Source organism: Silurus aristotelis (assembly GCF_946808225.1).
Source record: "Silurus aristotelis genome assembly, chromosome: 4".
NCBI classification, from domain to species: Eukaryota; Metazoa; Chordata; class Actinopteri; order Siluriformes; family Siluridae; genus Silurus; species Silurus aristotelis.
Window position 1 is genome coordinate 2,989,006 of NC_139577.1, and position 21,169 is coordinate 3,010,174.

Here is a 21,169-nt window from a genome sequence, read left to right on the forward strand (position 1 = left end):
GAATGACTTTGTAGTAGAAAAGGTCTGGTTGCTGAACTGGCCTGCCTGCAGTCTAGACCTTTCACCATTTGAAAACATTTGACGGATCATGAAACGAAAAACACAACAAAGGACACCCAGAACTGTTAGAATCAAAATGTATTGTATCAGACATACTGGACAGCATTCCTCTTTCAAAACTTCTGCAAATTGTTTCCTTAGTTATCAGATGTATTCGCGATTAATCGAACGGTTAGAGGCAACAATTCAATAATGAATTCAAAAGTAGTGTATAACGATAATAACGCGTTAATATATATATTTATATATAATTAATATATGTATTGTATTATGTATATGTATATATGTATATATGACTGTATAATGTGATTAGAACTGTATTATATGGTAAAAATCTTCAATTCAATTCAATGAAACTGATTGACATGCACACTGGGTTCAGCAATGGGTAAATTCGTATTCTAGGTCAGACTCAAAACCCAGAACAAAACAATGCATATATAAAAAGATTAGCAGGGTATTCATAGGGCCAACACAGGACAGGGGAACACAGTTGGGCAAAAGATGAATGACAGGATGTGAGGCCGAGACAAGACGAAATTGAAAACAAAGGCACTTGCAATGGAAAAAGTACAGCTAACAACCATAATAAAAACATATGATGAAAACAAAGAGCTTGAATGGTTGGAATGGGGTGAACTTTGAGACAGTCAGGCATAACTCCAGACATAACAGTGCTGTTGGATTGAGGGGACGTACTGCACAAAAAAAAAACTTCTAAGTTGAAGAGCAGGAAAGGAAATCTGTGCCTTGAGCACAACTGTCTGAGTCTAAGGATAAATATGAGATCCTGACATGTAGTCCTCACTTCAAAGTGGTAAATCTGAGGGCATTTTATGTGAATGTGAGAGTCTAACATGCGAAAGAGGGTTTGATCTCTGGTGCATTTCGTCTCTTTTTACCAAGACAAAAGGTCCAGTCTGATTACAGAAGCCTGCTCTACAGAACTGGCTTCAAATCAAAGCTGCCCCATCTGCCACCATTTCACTTTGTCCCCCACTGCACAGCATCAACCTCCTGCAACCATCACGTTCTTTAGTTTCTCATTTTCCCAACTAATAAGGCCTAATGCAGGAGTGTGGCGCCGTAATCTGGGCCAGAAAAATGCTCTGTGACACTTCATTTGCCTGCCATGCCACTTTAATAAGACTATCAGCCCAGATGCTCCGTGTCCCCAACACGGCTCTGACACACTAAAACAGATCAAATGAATTCCCATCTCCAAGACATTGTAATGAAATTTCGCCTCGCAGGAAAGTTTTCGACCCAAGCACTTGTTTCTTCATTGTGCATTCTATCGTGACAGCTGAATTGTGTGTATTTGATGTATATGGTATTTTTTTTTTTTACATATTTATTTACATTTGTTCATTCCCTGCCATCTGTCATCTACGGCATACAGATAACAAATCACGTCTGGAACGGGAGCCTGTGCGAATTGTATTCAATCTTATGTCGATAATAGAAGCCGAGCCACGTCACAATGGACGGTTTACACCATCCGATCAGGTTATATTAGGTTTTTGAGAGCAGCGTGGACTGTGGCAGGTAAAGCCAGAACGTTACACAGGTTTAGGCTCTCATTGTCATTTATGAGAGAAGGATGGATGTGCCACAGCACCACGCGCCGTTGTAGACACCGAACGGAAGCTAAAAAATGTCTGTTACACTTCCACCCGAAATAAAGAGATATAGAGTGTGTTTTGTTTCTCCCACTTCTCCGAGATGCCCTGTGACAAATCGGCTGGGTGTTTTGCGAAATATATATACCACGTTTGATGCTGACTCGAAGCTGAGCCAAGCAGTTCAAGATGGTCTCAAATCACCAAGCAGTGTCACTTTTTGCAAGCAAGAAAGACTGTTCAGAAACATGGCACACTTTTATAATGACTACTTGCACCTTGGGGTCCAAAGAAAGATGTTATACTGTTCATGGTTTGTTTGTTTTTTGTAATGAATCAGTAGTGTTTTTCTGCCCAGGCAGTACAGCAGAGCAGGGCCTCAATCACCAGTATGAACCTGCACTTTTTATATTGTAATAAAGCATTTTGAGTTACATAGCACCACCTGTGAAAATAGGAGGAGATGTTCTTGATAATTGGGAGGGCAATGTGCATAGCAATTGCACTGCAATAGCATTAAGACCGATACTGTATATATTAATTACAGGTCGTAAAAATATTCTTGTAAATGTTTTAAAGTAATTATGGTGTTTGCAATTACAAAAATCATCAAGACACCAAACATAACTTTTGCTTTGTTTCCACACGGACGGTTTTAATTGCCGGATGTGTGCATCATGGAAGATTTCGGCGCTTGTTTTGAGACTTGGCGCCTCAGTAAAACAAATCTTTAGTGATTAAAAAACATTTTTCAGTGGAGTCTATTATTTAACTTAGTAATGAAAAGACATCGTAATAAATGTGTGTTGCGTTGAAGGTTATAATTTCTCTTCCTCTTTTGAATTTATTAGCTTTTTTTATAAAAAAAAAATTGTGAAACAGAAATGCGTTAATTGCGCGGTAATAAAATGAGTGGTGTTAAAATGAATTTGTGTTAACGTGTTATTAACCGGGTAATTTTGACAGCGCTAATACAGTACAGACCAAAAGTTTGGACACACCTTCTCATTCAAAGAGTTTTCTTTATTTTCATGACTATGAAAATTGTAGAGTCACACTGAAGGCATCAAGGGCTATTTGACCAAGAAGGAGAGTGATGGGGTGCTGCAGATGACCTGGCCTCCACAGTCACCGGACCTGAACCCAATCGAGATGGTTTAGGGGTGAGCTGGACCGCAGAGTGAGGGCAAAAGGGCCAACAAGTGCCAAGCATCTCTCGGGGAACTCCTTCAAGACTGTTGGAAGACCATTTCAGGTGACTACCTCTTGAAGCTCATCAAGAGAATGCCAAGAGTGTGCAAAGCAGTAATCAAAGCAAAAGGTGGCTACTTTGAAGAACCTAGAATATGACATTTTTCAGTTGTTTCACACTTTTTTGTTATGTATATAATTCCATATATAATTCCACATGTGTTTATTCATAGTTTTGATGCCTTCAGTGTGAATCTACAATTTTCATAGTCATGAAAATAAAGAAAACTCTTTGAATGAGAAGGTGTGACCAAACTTTTGGTCTGTACTGTGTAAATATATGTATATATATATAGGGGGAGTTATATAGGTAATATGGGGGGAGGTGGTTGCTTATTGATTAAGGCTCTGGGCTACTGATTGGAAGGTCTGGTCCAAGTCCCGTTGTCACTGAGCTGCCATTCTTGGGGGCCCTGAACAAGGCCCTTAACCCTCTGTGCTCTAGGGGCACTGTATCTTGGCTTCCTAACTGACTTACTGAAGGCATTTAGTTCACTGAAAGGCATTTAGTTTAACTCGAAATATGCTCCAGGGTGTGTGCAGTAAGTGTAACAATATACAAAATTATAAGTAAAACAAAAAACTATAGGCAGAACCAAATGCATTTTCTGTATCTACATCTCCAATTATAGCATTTCAGTGTGAACCAAGTGAACAGGAACGCATTTGAGTGCGTTTCTTTTCACCCCTTTAAAGCCTTATGTTATTATTCAGTTACTTGTGATAAACGACACGTTTCAGTAACTTCCGTGATTCTAGTAGGAAGAGTGTGTAATTATAAAGGTAAAGAATAGAAGTCTGGGCCTCCTGAGAGGTCCTTCAGGTTGACCTTGATTTACACTCAGTGCTGTTTGATTGAAAGCCCTGCAAAAGCTTGCCGCCTTTGCAGAGACGAACCTGGAGTGGAATTACACACACTTCTCCGACTCAACATTAACAGCCCACAGTGTGTCTCAGTGTGCATGTGGAAAAAAAAACGCTTTTTTTCCAACATAATGTGATAATGTGAGGTAAAGGTCATTCCAAATGGGTTATAAGAGAGTGGAGTCTAAATTTTCAGACGTTTAAAATCTGAGAAAAAGAAATGATTCTCTGATTTGGAGGGAGGGAGGGAGGGAGGGAGGGAAGGAAGGAAAGAAAGAAAGAAAGAAAGAAAGAAAGAAAGAAAGAAAGAAAGAAAGAAAGAAAGAAAGAAAGAAAGAAAGAAAGAAAGAAAGAAAGAAAGAAAGAAAGAACAAAAGGGAGAAAAGAGAGAAATGAGGAAAGAAAGAAAGAAAGAAAGAAAGAAAGAAAGAAAGAAAGAAAGAAAGAAAGAAAGAAAGAAAGAAAGAAAGAAAGAAAGAAAGAAAGAAAGAACAAAAGTGAGGAAAGAAATAACAAAGGTGAGGAAGAAAAGAAAGAAAGAAAGAAAGAAAGAAAGAAAGAAAGAAAGAAAGAAACAAACAAACAAACAAACAAACAAACAAACAAACAAACAAACAAAACAAGTAAATTTTAAAACATTCTAAAAAACAATTTCACAATAAAAATGTTAAAGAATTAAAATCTCTTCACATTCCAGATGTGATATCATACACATTACACACGAGCAATTCTTTTACACCCAATACTTCTTCCAATACCAGATTTGAAAAGCGTTTGTGGATATCCAGTCAATAATTGAGGTACAAAAGTCCATTTATTAAAATATTAAAATGCAACCATATATGTTTATTCAATTTATGACTAAAATCTCTGCATGTTTATGATATAAATGTGAATGACTGACTGGTGGCGTGTACCAGTGCTCATACTCGGTCTGTACATTAAAATGGAATCAGCCTATTAACTATAAAGCATAGAGTATTTAATAAAGAAATAAACCAGTGGGACATGTACTGTTAAATACCGATCAAAGCATGAGCATTAAGTGTGTCCTACCTTCAATTTTATGGCATTTGAAAGACGTCCGTATCGAGAACGACTTACAACCAAGCAGTTGAGGGTTAAGGGTCTTGCTTAACGGCCCTGCATTGGGAGCTTGGTGGTGCTGGGATTTAAGCTTGAGAGTTTAGAGTCCAACTCAGAGTCTAATGCCTTAACCACTGAGCTACCTTTCATCAGGATACAAATACTGTCCATATGTACCCCTGCATATTTATATAGTCATCCAATCAGTCAAAGATGTGGCCACAGTGTACTCTAAATCATAATATCCTTTATTCAGGTCCTGAGCTTTAGCTTAAAGTCCACACTGAACATCGGAATAAAGAAAAACTGCGTAAACAGATGAACATCTTAACATGCACAAAACATTGAACATTACAGTGGATGAGTTACAACTACTTTATGTTGGGTTCCTCTTCTGTCAAGTAAAAAAACAGGAACCTGAGGGTATCATGTGCATAGGTTTCTTCTGCACATCAGGACTTTTTCAACCATTTTCAGCTCTAAAATTCTCCGTCTTAGTTAGAACTCTAATCAAACTGGTAGTGATTTTGCTGCAGATTAGCTTTGGATGTGATTTGACGTTTAAATAACTCAAATGGTTTGGAATCGTTAGGTTTCTAATGCTTACAGCAAACAACACCAGTCTTCGAGGGAAGCGGCGATGCTGCTGTGTTAGCTTAACGCAATTACTGGTCCGTCTCCGAAGCAATATATTTCATCAGATTTCCATTCCATACATAAGCATTGTAATTAGCCTGCCGGCTTTTCTACAAAACCCCTACGTTTCAGAAGAAACAACAGCACGGAATTTTATTCTACACATTCATCCATTTTTCCTTGCGAAAAAAAACCCGAGACACCGACAAGACTACAAGAAGCGAAAACATAACCCAAATGTCAAAATGAGCTTTGTGATAAATGGAAAAAACGCGCGCCGTCCGCGTTGATGGTTTTAAATACAGGCTCTTGTGAAAGATAAGTTTTCGCTCGAGCCTCAATGCGTAGTGAAATAAAAAGTTTATTAAGACGGATAAAGGCCGCTGTTCGTCTCGTCGTCTGATCCGGAGTTGTTTTGAGGCGAGGGCGCGTGTGGTTTATTATCCACTGCTGCTTTCTCTTGAGTGAAATATGTCAGAACTGAGCGGGAACATCATGGTGAGGCCATTATCCTTTCGCACAGACGCCTTTCTTTTTTAAATCCTCCCATCTGTGGAGCCATTAAACCCTGAGTGCTGGGAAGTGTACAGTCGCATTTGTAATTGTGTTTAACCCTGTCTTAGATTGTCAGTGGTTTTGTTAAAATTGTATGTATAAGCCAGCTAATCTCGATACTCACTTAAAATCCTAACAAGGTAACAGGATTCGGAGATGTTAAACCAAGCGGGAACATAAGGTTTGGGTTTATTAGCCGAAGTAGATTCTTTTACAAGGACTAAGAAGGTGTAAAGAGTAGAAATAAGGAGTAGTAGAAGTATAGAGGGTTTAAAAAAGTGAATTATTTTATGTAACTTCTGAGGTAAAAAACATTATCTGTATGTGTCAAATGGTGGGTTTGTGGTAGATAGAGAATCCACTGATTCAGTAGTAATTTATATTAATATTTAATATCAATAATTTAATTTATTAGTACTGTTTATTAAGTATTAGTTCTTATTGTCTTCATATTTTTGTACTTAGCACCGTATTTATAACAGTATTTTTCAGACCAATTTAATTGACAAAAAATGTTAATATTTATTAGTATATTTATTTATTAAATAAAAAAAATATATATATAAAATGTATGTATGTATGTATATATATATATATATATATATATATATATATATATATATATATATATATATATATATATATATATATATATATATATATATATGTATACAGTATATTTCTTCGCATATCCCAGTGATGTTAGGAAGCTGGGGTCCCCTGGAGCACAGAGGTTAAAGGGCCTTGCTTAAGGGCCCTAAAAGTGGTGGTATTGTGCTTGAATCCCCTGACCTTCAGATCAGTAACCCAGAGCCTTAACAGCTGAGCTACTATTGCCCCCATTTGGAAAAGTATTCAGACCCCCTTTACTTTTTTGGTTCATAATTTCGTTCTGTTGCAGCCTGATGTACTACAATCGTTCAAACGGATTTTTTTGTCTCATTAATCCAAACTTAGTACCCACACAAAAATAGCCTGAAATATCGCAAGTTCATAAGTATTCTGACCCTTTGCAAACGCCACTTGAAATTTAGCTCAGGTGACTCCCATTTCTCTCATCATTGCTGAGGTGTTTCTACATCTTAATTAGAGTCTACCTGTGGAAAGGTTTATTGATTGGACATCACTTGCACTATAGCAGCTATGAATAGTCATTCTGTTCCTACTCTAAAGTAAAAAAAAATAAACTTGGAAATAAAAATTGAATGATGGAAGAAAACCTACAGAGACACCTTATAATGCGATGACACTGAAGATTCTATAAATGTTACATCTAAATTTTTTTCCACTTGCTAATTTTCGATTAGATTAATCAGAGTGCCCATGACCCTGTGAATAAGCTGTTCATACAGAAATGATGATAGTTTTAAACAAGCCCATTCGTTATATATCATTATTTTTGCTGGAACTACTGTCAGAGCCGCTGCTATAGAAAAAATAAATCCACATCCGCTGCCCAATCAGCACGGAGATTTCGTGGGCACTGTCGAATAGCGGAATGTGCTCGAGTTTTCTGACACGTATTCGTTGACAGCGTCGGCAAAACAAGTGGCTTCGCTTCACTTGGCATTCTGTGAAAATGAGCTTCTCTTAATGACATTGCAATTGATTTTGCGACTGGTAGATAGTCGTAGTCCGTTGCCTCGCTATAAACCATTTTACTCCTGAGCAAGGCTAAGCTGTCTATTCTGTTCAAGTCTCTGAAGACGTGAAAAGCCCGTGTGTGCCTCGGCCCAGCCAACCCAGAATGCAAAGCCCAAAAAAAAGAAAAAAACAATTGAGGGAGAATACACGTCCTCTAAAACAGAGGCGGACTTGCAACGATGCCGTTCATCACACGGATTAATTATGCGTGCTATCTTCACCTTGCAGGAATGCAGAGATTATAAAAAATGAAATGGCCACTTTTTTTTTTGTTGCATTAATATGGATTAAGCCATAAACCTCGAGCAGGGATCGTCAGGAGTATTTCTCTTTCACAAACCCTGTAACTTTTGAATATCTTAACTGACAGGAGGATTACATAAGAATAGTGGGTTAAGGCTCTGGGTTTCTGATCGAAAGGTCAGGAGTTCAAGCTCTGGTATAGCCACACTACTTTTGGGGTCCTTTAGCGAAACCCTTATCCCTCTGTTTCTCCAGGGGCTGCCCGTGCACTCTGACCCCAGCTTCTTTACTTGGCAGGTTACTTTAAATGGGATATGCTGTAAAGCAGCGTAAAATTCCCAACCCTTTTTTGCGCCACGGACCGGTTTAATGTTGGACAATATTTTCACGGACCGGCCTTTAATGTGTGGCGAATAAATACAACAAAATAAAATGATACGACCGGCATAAAAACTGGTATTTTCGAAACATAATAATATACGTGAATCCACTGTGTTGTTTTTTGTTCATTTTGCTGGATTGGGGGTTTTAATTAAGCGGTAATGTATTACGTGTTAGCGGCCGGAGCAGAAGGTAAGAAGGTAGTCGATGGAGGTAAGACATGTGACCGAGGCATCATGACATGCATCAAGAGTGAGTCATAGACAGATGTGGAGGAGAGAACCTGCTAATTAAAAAAAAAAAAAAAAAAAATAGTTCAGAATCAGATAATAAATGAAACGGAAATAATGTAAGTTATGTATTCTTTCTGTGCGGCCCCGGTGCCGGTCCGCGGCCCGGGGGTTGGGGACCACTGAGGTAAAGTACATGTGACAGGTATAAATCACGATTCTTTCTTTCTTTAATGATTTAAATTCTTAATCTATACATAATGATATGATGATGATGACAATAATAACAATACATTGTAATGATAGGTCGGTTTATGTAATAATTTTTTTGAGGGGTTGGATATACAGCATTCACGACAGAACTCATATCACAGAATTTCTGCACAATAAATAAGGAATAAATACACATGAATTATAGATAAAGCATGCATAAATCAGAATTAATAGACAGACAAGGACATGTATATGGGACACAACAAGAGTCAATTATACAAAACAACAGAGGATGGAAAGAAAACAAGAGGCAGGAGTGAAGAGAGCAGTGTACACCTCAGCCTGATGAAAATCTATTGCAATAGCCCTGAGTGAAGGATGTGTACATATGAGAGATCATAGAAGAGTTGATGCTAAAGGAAATATGTTGATTATTAGTAACGTTTGGCATATTTATTTTATAATGCATTTACATTACAAGGAAGTGATAGTTCAGTGGATGTTGGACTTCTGATCGAAGGTCATGGGTTCAAATCCCAGCACCACAAAGCTGCTGGGTCCTTGAGCAAGACCCTTAACCCTCGATTGCTCAGCTGGATAACTGAGATAACTGTAAGTTGCTCTGGATATGTGTGTCTACCAAAAGGTGTAAATGTAAATGCACATGCTTAATAAGTATTAACCAAAAACAGAGGTAGGAAGTAATAAGTGCAAATACTTTTTTTCTATTTAAGTTTCTGTATTTCGGTATGAAATTTTTTACACAAATATCTGTACTTTCTACTTCTTACATTTTCAAATCAGTCTAGTTCCTTTAGTTTTGACATATTTAGTGACATGATCAATATTTTTTCCTTTTTTATTGCATGACGTTTTCAGCCTATCAACCTGTTTACTGTCATTGCACGGCTGTTTTTTAACTTACCACTGGTGTATCATTTCCTGGCTATCACGCACTACAGACGTAGGCTAGCCTACAAAGCTAAGAACGAGAGTGACAGAAGGCAACAAGACGTATGGGGTTAACGTGGATGAGACAGAGGGAGTCAGTGATGTAAACATGACTGAAAACAGAGACACCCCTGATCATCTGTTTTTCTGCTTGTGTTCTATATGGTGGATGTTGCACCTGGATAAATTCATCGGGTAACAAAATGTCAAATTATTTTGTATTAATATATTAATATGATGTGAGGTTCAATTACCGGCGTGACACTTAAACAGGTAGTAGTAATGTCTACTTTTTACTAAAGTACATGTCAAAACCCAAACTTATTTACTTTAACTTGAAAACGTGCAGTCGGTGCTTTAACTTTGAAAATCTTTTAAAACACAAGTATCTGCATTTCTACTCAGGTGAAGGATGTGTGTACTTTTAAAAAGCTGCCAATGTAAAAAGTGATTTATAACATTTTTCTAAATGCAGTGGTAAAACTCATGAGTTCAAATCTCAGCCACACCGAGCGGGGCCCCTGAGCAAGGCCCTTAACCCCATAGCTGTTCAGTTGTATGAATAAGATAATTGTAAGTCGCTTTGAATAAGTGTGTCTGCCCAAGTGCCAATAATGTAAAATGAAATGCGTAACATGACTAACGTTATTAGCATAATTATGCCAAGTGGGCGGAGCTTTAAACCTTCAAAATAGCCACTCCTGAGTGGAGAAAAACAGTGAAATAAACATTGATGGGTTGGTATGTGTTTATTGCTGCAGTTTTAAAAATAATATGTTAAAGATCAATTTAAGAAATATATGAATAAGAAAATATGACAAATTTTTACCAGTAGTGAGAAAAATTTTAAGTGTATCAATAATGATATAAATTCTCTGCTTGCGGCCACACACACACACACACACACACACACACACACACACACAAACACACTCGCATATATAGATTTGGCCACTGCACTGGGACAGGAAAGAGAGAGAATAAAGATGAAATATATCCATGGGCCACAGTTTATATGTGCCATGTTAGTCATTATCTCTCTCATTACAGTAGCGTCTCCTTATAAAGCGACTCCTCATACCGTTTTGCAGTGCAGACCTTTGCTACACCACACCCCCATCTACTGCAATACAGTATGTGTAAGCTATTCCCTGAGCAGAGGCTCTGCAGAGCTGCTGAGGTTCATTGACTTATTCCCTGACCTTCACTGCATTGACCACGGCGCACTGCAACAATTCACATGATCATATCCTGGCCAGATAACATGGCCTTCAGCTCCTGTGAGGGGGAAAGAAGCAGAGAATCAGTAGAAGTTCTCAAGTATTTTTTTTCTGAAGGATGCTAGAGTTGGAAAGATTTCACAGTAAACAGTTTCAAACTCTCAGTTGGAGTATAATTAAACCGGGGTATTATTGATTTGGACGTATCCGATATGATGTGTTTAAATAAAGCAAAATGGGTCCAAGTTGTTAGATTTAACCCAGCATGCTAACATGCTAGTTTTCGAGGGTGCGTCGATATAGCAGTCTTAAGCTTAACGCAGTTACTTTTCCGTCTCCAAAGCAATATGTTTCATCAGGTTTCTATTCCATACATAAGCGTTGTAATTTAGTCAGACGTTTTTTTAAATAGCCCAATAAACGAGACACGTAAAAATGCCAAAATGTCACACTGCAGACTTTGAGAGGAAGCAGGAGGAAGCGATTCGTGTCCTTTCTGATCATTAGTGCAGCTAACGCCTATGCAGTGCTTCTGCTTTTTAATCAGGTAGAAAATGCAAAAAGCTTCATGTCTTATTGGGATTTGGGTTTTTTAATCGTTTCACTATTCCAAAAACATATCTTTCCTCATTTTCCTCGGGTGGTGTCTGGTAGCCATGCTGCTTTAATGCTAATTTTACAGCGTGTAATAAAAGCATTTAGCCGAACTCATCGTTATGACCCGATGTAAAGAAATTGAAAGAAAGAAGGTTCATTTCTCATAATAATCTTATTGCATTATCAATCACTTCCCTTCATATACGTTCTAGAGACATTTTATTGGTATTGCTGGGTATTGACTCATCGGGCTTCTCCTCTGCCTGCGGTGTTACACGTATTGGTGTGGTGTTTGCTCGAGAGACTCGTTCCAGCGGTCAGGTGCGTTCTGGAGTTTTATGTGCGTTCTGGAGTGATTATAAACCCACATCTGATAGTCCGGGCTTTGAAACGTTCTCAGCAGGACAAGAATGATTACGCTGCATCTGGTCCTGCAGGCTTTGGACTCGAATGAGAGTGTGAAATGTAAACTTAGAATTTGTCCCAATGCATCAGTTGCTTAGTATTTAGGGTCATTGTTAATTCTTCATGAAGCAAAGGAAAAGGCATATGAGGAGCTGTATGAGAAGTTGGACATTAAGGAAGGAGAAAAGGATGTATACCGATTGGCCAGGCTTTAACTTTTAGAGTTTTTTACAACACGAGTTTCTGCATTTCTACTCAAGTAAAGATTGTGTTTCTTTTTCCATAACCTGCAAATGTAAAAAGTGGTTTATAATATTGAGTTCTAATCTTGTTTTATTTATGTTACTCCTTCCTCTTACAGTTAAACAAAGAGTAAGTCGGATTAAATAATATGAACCCGGAGGTGTTTGAAATGTAGGCGATAAATCTTTCCCCGTCTCTCAAATGCATAAAATGCTAAAGCAATTTTCGCTAGCAAGCCGCGGGATTTCTGCTATATAGACCCAAAATTGGTGTGAAATTACACAAAAATGCAAGAAACTCAATAACTATTAAAAACGGCAAACATTTTAAATATAATATCTGCCGCATGCCAGTAAATCCATCGAATGAAAAAAAAAAAACATGGCCGCCTTGAGGGAATCGTGTTTCAGCAGACTTTTTCACAAATGTAAAGAATTATCACGAAATTTGATAAACATGTTTGCATGTTGACAATCTCTTCATTTTTCTGTACTAATAATAATAATAATAATAAGAAGAAGAAGAAGAATAAGAAGAAGAATAAGAATAAGAATTAGAATAATAATTGTCAAAATACTTTTTAGATTAAAAATTCATATTTTCAAAGGATCCTGCAGATCACCCCTTAAAGCTTTATTATAATTATAATAATAAAAACTGAACCCCATAACATTAGACCAATGAAATTGCAGAACGGCTTCAGGTGAACCAATGAAACTCTTTATGTTAAATCAGATGCGCTCCCACTGAATCGGGCCGCAGCACATCATAAATATGGATGATGTTCCTCTGACGTTTGACCTGCCGCTCACTCGGACCGTCTACAGGAAATGCGAATCATTCGTCACGCTGAAAACAACCGGGCATGAAAACACACTTCACCTGTGTTCTGAGCTGCACGGCGTCGGGAGAAAAGATTCACCGATGGTGATTTTTAAACGCACGACGATGCCAAAAGAAAAACTTCCGAGAGAAATAGTTGTGAAAGGAAGGAGGAAGACAGTGAACAATGTCTTTCTTGGTAGGCTACTGTTTAGATACAAGCCGTGTAACAGACACTGTCTTATAGACAGGCGCGGCTTATTTATGTTCAAAATAAAAACCTTTGTCAAATTTAGTGGGTGCGGCTTATATTTGGGTGCGTTTAATAACCCCGGAAATTACGGTACATATTTTTATAATTATTGATATTAAATATCAATATTGAGTCAATGAAATATCAAGTTCATTAAGGTCACTGAAGTGTAATGATGGAAAATAGACCTTTAACAGTGTTAAATTTTCCAGCACCTCCAGGATTTATGATTATTATAATAATCATAACATATATAATAATGCACCAAATGTGTTTATAAATCTAGCTTGCTAGCTTTCTTATCTGGCCGATTGCACGTCACTGAAAATGTGAGCAGCGAGTGAAGGATTGTAGCACCAACGTGAATGAACAAATAAAATGAAATTAACAGTAACGAATGACATTAACACGCGTTACTGTAATCGAGTTGGGTTTTTATTTGTACTTGTACTATTTTAAAATCTGTAATTTTGCTTTTACTTAAGTATGTTTTGTTGAAAGTATTGTATTTAACCACATTTTAAGTCATATCCGTTCCTGAGTAAAAAATGGAAACTACGGCGCTGTTTGATTGACGGGCGGAAAACAAACGCGCTAAACTCACAAGAAAGAAAGATGGAGACAGACAAAGACAGACGCCAGGCGTTCCATGCGGGTGCTTACTGTCTGAATTCCGAATCTGCATTTGCGATTTTTTCTCGATATCATATGTGACATTATAACAGCGATCGGGCCGAACTCACATTAGACTCAAATCATGGAAATAAAAGTTTTCCTTCAATTAAAAACAACTAGTTTGAGATTTTAAAGGGGCATCTCAATAAATAAGAAGATCAATAAAAGTTATTTTAGTGACGCAATACAAAAAGTGAAACTCGTAAGGTATATAGATTCATCACGCACAGACTGATATAAGCTAAAGCTAATTACAGCTAATGAAAACCCAAAATCTTAGAAAATTTGAATATTGTGGAAAAAAAATGTCACGATCACATCAGAGGTGGCGAAAGTACACACATCCTTTACTTAAGTAGAAGTACAGATACTCATGTTTTAAAATACTCGGGTAAAAGTTGAAGTACTGATTAAACTTTTTTACTCAAGTGAAAGTAAAGAAGTCTTGGCTCAGACATGTACTTAAGTAAAAAGTAGTTTGTGTCGCCATTATGAGGGAAAAACCCACAAAACGCCACCTAGAGGGTTAATTGTGTAAAACATGGCGGATTTTGTGTTTGATTTGAAACAAAAGTTTACTGATTAAAAATATTTTTATCTGGAGTTTATTTATTTATTTTATATCTAAGTAAAGAAAGGACATAAATGTATTTTTTCCCGAAGGTTTTAATCTCCCCTCTTTTATATTTAGATATTTATTAATGTATTTACATTTTTTTTTTAAATGGTAAAAACAGAAATGCGTGCTTGATCGATAGCGCGTTAATAAAACTTAGTGCCGTTTACAATCATTTTAATTTTGACAGCAAAATATATATATATATATATATATATATATATATATATATATATATATATATATATATATATATATATATATATATATATATATTAATACAAAACAAATAAAAAATGTTGTTATCGAATGAATGTGTCCAGGCTGAAGATCCACATATAGAACACAAGCAGAGAAAAGATGATGATGATCAGGAATGTGTCTGTTCTCAGTCATGTTCTCATCACTGACTCCCTCTGTCTCATCCACATTAACCCCAAACTTCTTACTGCCTTCTGCCTGCTGATTCTTATCTTCGTAAACTAGTCTACATCTGTGGTGAGTGAGGGTCAGGACTTTATACACCAGTGGATTGAAAAAGACGCGTAGTAACAGGAAATCTGTTGTTCGGCAGAAATCGGCGCGCAGTGAAAATAAAAAAAATATATTTCACCAAATCAGTGGATTAAAACTAAAGTAACGAGCTGGTTTTAAAAATGTAAGAAGTAAAAAGTACAGATATTTGTGTAAAAATGTAATGAGTAAAAGTAAAAAGTTGTCTAAAAAATAAATAGTGGAGTAAAGTACTGATACCAGAAAAATCTACTTAAGTACAGTAACGAAGTATTTGTACTTCATTACTTCCCTCCTCTGGATCACATGTACAATAGGACACACTAATGACTCTGAACATATAAGAGAAAAGAGATTGGATGTTATTACTGTACTACAAAAGCGAAGACATCGTTATCTTATATATTCTGAAGTATATAAAGATATTTCTTGTAAAAGCTGTAGAAAGAGTTCCAGTGCACAATAAGATGCACAATTAGATTTTTAAAAAAGTTGTGTTTACTAGAATTTCAGGAGAATAAATGCCGGTGGCAGTACGGCTAACCTTCCCCGAGCGCTAAAAAGCTTTTGAACCATTAGCATGACACGGCGAGTTGAAATCTCGACAGTCTCGCAGCTGAGAGCGTGACCGTCCTGGCTCTGGAGGTGGGTGGGAAGGCGTCTTCTGGCTGGGAAATGAAATGAACTCGTGTTTATAAGGGAGTAAATTAGGAGAAAAATGAGGTATAGCGTACCTCACAGTGACATGTTTTCGTAGCATGTTAGCACAATTAAAAGTTATTACAGGTCACTGAGAGTTGGTGAGTGCTTCCTGGGGGTGTTAGAGGGCAGAATTAATAGGCTGAAATGGTTTGAGGACGCAGGTGGTCTGGAGAAAGGTCACACACTTTTCAACCTTTTCTCGCCTTTCACCTTGAGTTATAGTCAAAAAAAAAAGAGAATAAAATCACCACTTACTTTCTCTCGGTTTTTCTCGAGCGACTTCCAGAGGCACAATGCCGGTTTGTACTGTTGTGAAGAAATAAATAGGACAGTCTCAGTGTTGTTATTTACATTTATTTTCTATTCTTTTTTTTTTTAATTCACCCTTTACTATAGAAATCTACGTCAGCCACTTTATGTCTTTTCATCCTATCATGTCGACTTTCTTACATCGAAAAACATCTCGGAGTTCAGAATTTTGAGTTATTGTCTAAAGGTTCTGACTTCTATCAGAGTTTTGACTTTATGTCTCAAAATGTAGACTTTTGACTTCATTCATCTGAATTTTATCTCAAAATTGGCCTTTTCGGAATTCGGACTGATCCCAAATATTGTCCTTTGGAGCTCAGACTCAAGACTCGAGACTGAGCTCAGAAGTCTGACTTCTCAAAATCACGACAGGTAAGTACAGTGAACTCATCACACTCTGCCACTGTTAAAATGAAAGGTTTCTTTTACTTTCTTTTCTTTTTCCTCTTTGCTTTCCCTTTCTAATCTTTTTTTTTTCCTTTCCTTACCTTTCCTTTTTTTTCTTTCTTTCTTTCTTTTCCTTTCTTTGCCTTACCTTTCCTTTCCTTTTTGTTTCTTTTCTTTCCTTTTCTTTCTTTTTCTTTCCTTTCCTTTTCTTTCTTTTCCTTTTCTTTCTTTTCCTTTCCTTTTCTTTCCTTTCTTTTCCTTTCCTTTTATTTCCTTTTCATTTCTTTCCTTTCCTTTCCTTTCCTTAATTTCTTTTTCTTTTCTTTCGTTTCCTTTCCTTTCCTATCCTTTCATTTTCTTTCTTTTCTTTTCCTTTTCTTTTCTTGTCTTTTCTTTTCTTGTCTTTTCTTTTCTTTTCCTTGCCTTTTCTTTTCTTTCCTTTCCTTTTATTTCCTTTTCATTTCTTTCCTTTCCTTTTCATTCCTTTCCTTTCATTTTCTTTTCTTTTCTTTTCTTTCCATTCCTTTTCTTTCCTTTCCTTTCCTTTCCTTTCCTTTCCTTTCCTTTCCTTTCCTTTCCTTTTCTTTCCTTTTCATTTCTTTCCTTTCCTTTCCTTTCCTTTCCTTTCCTTAGCTTTGCTTTTCTCACCTCCTACCTCAGTGCCTGGCTTTACTAACACCTTTGTGGCTGAATGAATCTCAACAAATCTCCACAAAATCCAGTAAAACATCTTGCTAGAAGATTGGAGGTTACACATATGACACATATGGACAGGTGTCCACAAACGTTTGTTCATACAGTGTAGTCTGTTTGAGTACAAACCCATAATATTCCACATTTGCCCGCTTAAATGTGGACCTCATGGCAGTTTGCTACTGGGAGCACAATTGAAGTAGTACAAGTTGTTCTCAAGGCTACTGACATCCAGGAAACAAACCAAAGGGTTCCACAGAGAGACACGGACTCGCTAAGCACTTTGCGTATATACAGTCTGAGATCGAAGATGTTTCACTTCGATTCACTAGCCGTCACGACATTCTGGTACGTCACGTTTAATAAATATTAATACGCGAATTGTTTGTGTAAAGACTTTCGGAAATGTGAATTTCGTTGCCATTTATAATGCAGTGAGTGTTTGTGCGATTCGGTCAGATATGGAAATCAGACGCTGCAAGATTTATGGATGTTGTTTGCAAAAGAGAAATAAACCGTTGGAGGATTTTTATTAAAAGTGCCAACATATTTGTGAGATTAGGATTTATTAATAAAGCTCAAAGCAGTTCGCTTGTACTCTAGTATTCGAGGGTGTTGTCTCAGGAAAAACACTGTGATATATATACATATACATAAATACAGCGCAACATCGATGCACAGAGAAACAATGAAAAACAGAATTGTATTAGAACAGAATACAACTTTATGGAATCTCCAAGACATTGACAGATGTTTCGGTTACGGAAATCATGCAATTGTATTTACAGCATTATTATGATAATGTATTGTATATTAAATAATTGGGAGAAAACCTGTGTGAAATCAGACATTGCACACCCCCATATAAGCAAAATGATACGATCCTCGAACACCTCTGCGAAGATTTTACTGTGAGATTGATAGTCGAATCAGACTCCTCCTATCGAAGCTTTGAATCTATTCAGGGTCACCATGAAGGAAGGTGATTTTTTCACCTCGTGTGACGTATGGGCTTTAATTAACCTCCGACAAATAAAACACAGAAATACGTCACTAATTTGTCCATTAACCCAACCGAATCATCCATTCTGCACTGGTTCTTTCAGTCATTTGTTAAAAAAAAAGGGGCCTCAAAAAAAAGGGGTGAAAACTGCAGGCGAAAAAAAACAGAGAGGTTTAAATGGACATCGACGCCACCTGATGTGAACAAGACGTAAAGGCCGGTTCGTGGAGCTCATATTACAAATGCATTTATCAAACTCAGCCTGAGCCAATCTCATACTGTCAGAGAGGAGCGGCTGCCATTCGATCACCATGAGACGCCCTGACAGGTCAAGTCCCTTCCTGTTACTGTCCCACAATGTGTCTTTTTTCCTCTTTAAGGTCATACGTCCTTTACGCTTGTATACTTTGTGTGTATCGATCAGCACTTTGTTCACTCGCGTGCTGTGTGGCTGCTGCGATCTCTTTCGCTGTGCTGCGTCTAGACCGAAATGTCTGTTTCATTTCGTTGCTTTTCTCGGCTTGTTCCTTGCATGCAATTGGGACGGCATATCACGACAGGAAAGAGAGAGAAAGATCAGCCGATGGCCCCTGAATAGGTTTTTTTTTGTCGTTTTTTTGTCATTCGGTACAGGCGGTTGGAGGCTCTGCGCTTGTGACGAGAGGCCTTCGGTGTCCCTGTGTCCCGCTCCTACAGCCTGCAGCGCTCTCTTACTATTTATGTACTGATCTTTGACAGCATGCCTCAGTCTCTCTTTCTCTCTCTCTCTCTCTTTTTGTCTCTCTTTTACACAAGCACATACACTCGTTCCCCCTCTAGTCCCTTGTTGTTCCTTACAAAGAGAAGTCTGAGTTAGAGTCAGAAGATAAAGGGTTGCTTTAAGGATACTCTGCTTTCAAGGTTCTTCCATTATTTTGTTGTTTTTTTTTCCTTTCCTTTCCTTTTTTCTTTTTCTTCCATGACGACGTTGTTATTTGTGCAAATCAAACCGACTGTTCGGTCCCATACGACCTAATACTGATCCGAGGTCTAGTACCGGGAAACATATTAATAATGTGTGTATTAAAATCCACTCTTTGTCAAAGTGAGTGTTCCATTTGTTTTGATATCTTACACCATTTAAACACATTTCGGGTGTGTATCGATTCTTATTCTATTACATTAATGCTAAATTCTTGATATGCATTTTTTTTTATAACCGTAGCCATCAAAGTTCTCTTTTTAACATGTAATCATCTCCATCGTAGTAATTTAGCCTGATGATAAACAGATTGTTATTAAACGAGTAAAGGAGACTACGGCACCAGAGTTTTCTCGCACATGTTCAACACGAAGCCTTATGCATAATCAACAATCGCTGGATTATATACAAGAATAAAAGCGAAAAGCAAATGTCTGAGCTACAATCAGGAAATAAAAGGTACTTTACGGATACTCCTCTTTCAAGGTTCTTCCATTATGTTGTTTTTTTTTTTTTTTTTCTTCCATTATGATGATGTAATTTGTGCAAATCAAATCAACTCTTTAGTCCTATACGACCTTATAACTGATCTGAGGAAAGACTATTAATAATGCAGGTATTAATGGTCAGTTCCTGATTTGTAGAATGCATTTGTTTTCATATCTTACACCATTTATACCAAGCTTTAGGTGTGTATCGATTCGTATTCTATTACACTAATGCTGAATTCTTACATTTACATTTGCGGCATATGCGCTTATCCAGAACGACCGAGCGGTTGAGGGTTGAGGGTTTTGCTTAAGGGCCCAGCTGTGGCAACATAATGTGTGTGCTGGGATTTGAGTTTGTGACTTTCCGATCTAAAGTCCAATGTATTAACGTCATGATTTTTATCTGTCAGGAATGCTGAGCAGTTTTCTCGTTCACAGCAGCCATATTGGTTCTAGCATACGATCATCTCCATCGTAGCAATTTACACCTAATAATAAACAAATTGTTGAAATAAGGTGTTCTTTTGTAAACATTTGTAACATTTGTGGAAGGAGACTCCAATTCCAGTTTTCCTGTTTTGTTCGCAGTGTGCTGTTTGCCAATTATCAGCACAAACACAGGAACTTAGCCTTGAGACGATCATGTGACATCCGGCTCAATTAAAGGCGCAAAATTCGAAACCAGTTTGGTTTCCAGATCTGGTTTTCACACTGCACTGTGGTGAACTTGAAACGTTGAAACTGTTCAGAAGAAGCGTTTTGCTTTGAAAGGTTTTTTATGTTCGTTTTTTTGATGTTGGTTTGAAGTATACCTCCAGCTATAAAAAGCTTTTAATAAAGTATTTGTTCTTTTCTTTTTTTTTATTTAAAAAACATCACGGCCTTTAGGTACAATGCACTCGATGTCGGTGCCTCGTATCTCTACCGATTCAACGTTTCATGTGGAGCAGCCTGGGAAAAGCCTTTAGATTGCATCCACTTGACATTTCCTTCTATATGTAATTTCGAAACCTAGAGACTCTTCTGATCTGACATGCATTCGTTATTTTGTAGTTCACTGGTGGAGTTTCAACCATTTAAACCCTGGATACAACTAAAAGCGAGAAAAGATCACAAGCTCCATGATGTGATATTCGAAACATTATCTTCCAAACAATGCGATCCAGAGCAATAGTTGTCCATTTGACACCATGATCATGAAGTAGCACTGTTTCAGTTACCAGGAAATTATTTTGCTAGTGTGTTTAATTGTCGACTCATCATATAAAAAAATATATGATGTCTTTTATACACTAGTCTGTCTTTTTTTTTTATATAATAATTTATTTATAGTCAATAATAACCAGTGGTGGACAGTAACAAAGCGATTGTAAGTCATTACTGTAATTGAGTAGCTTTTTCAAATATCTGTACTTTACTGAAGTATTTCTTTTTGGGGAGATTTTTACTTTTTCTTCGCTAAATATCAAAGTCTGTACTTTTTACTGTACATTTTATGAAATCAGTCATTTTTTTATTTATTTGTGGATAAAAACACAACTGG

General features: G+C 37.2%; 1 protein-coding gene and 1 long non-coding RNA gene across 5 annotated transcripts in view; one reads left to right on the plus strand and one right to left on the minus strand.

The window, feature by feature from the left end:
* Positions 1 to 19,341, minus strand: part of LOC310725556 — a 170,764-nt gene extending 151,423 nt beyond the window's left edge. Inside the window, exons 1-2 of the long non-coding RNA XR_014533419.1 lie at positions 18,005 to 19,341; positions 16,580 to 17,904 (exon numbers count right to left, since the gene is read on the minus strand). This is a non-coding gene — a long non-coding RNA (uncharacterized lncRNA). The remainder of the gene's footprint in view (positions 1 to 16,579; positions 17,905 to 18,004) is intronic.
* Positions 1 to 21,169, plus strand: part of macrod2 (mono-ADP ribosylhydrolase 2) — a 636,986-nt gene that overhangs the window by 490,731 nt on the left and 125,086 nt on the right. The gene's annotated exons all lie outside the window — the stretch shown is intronic.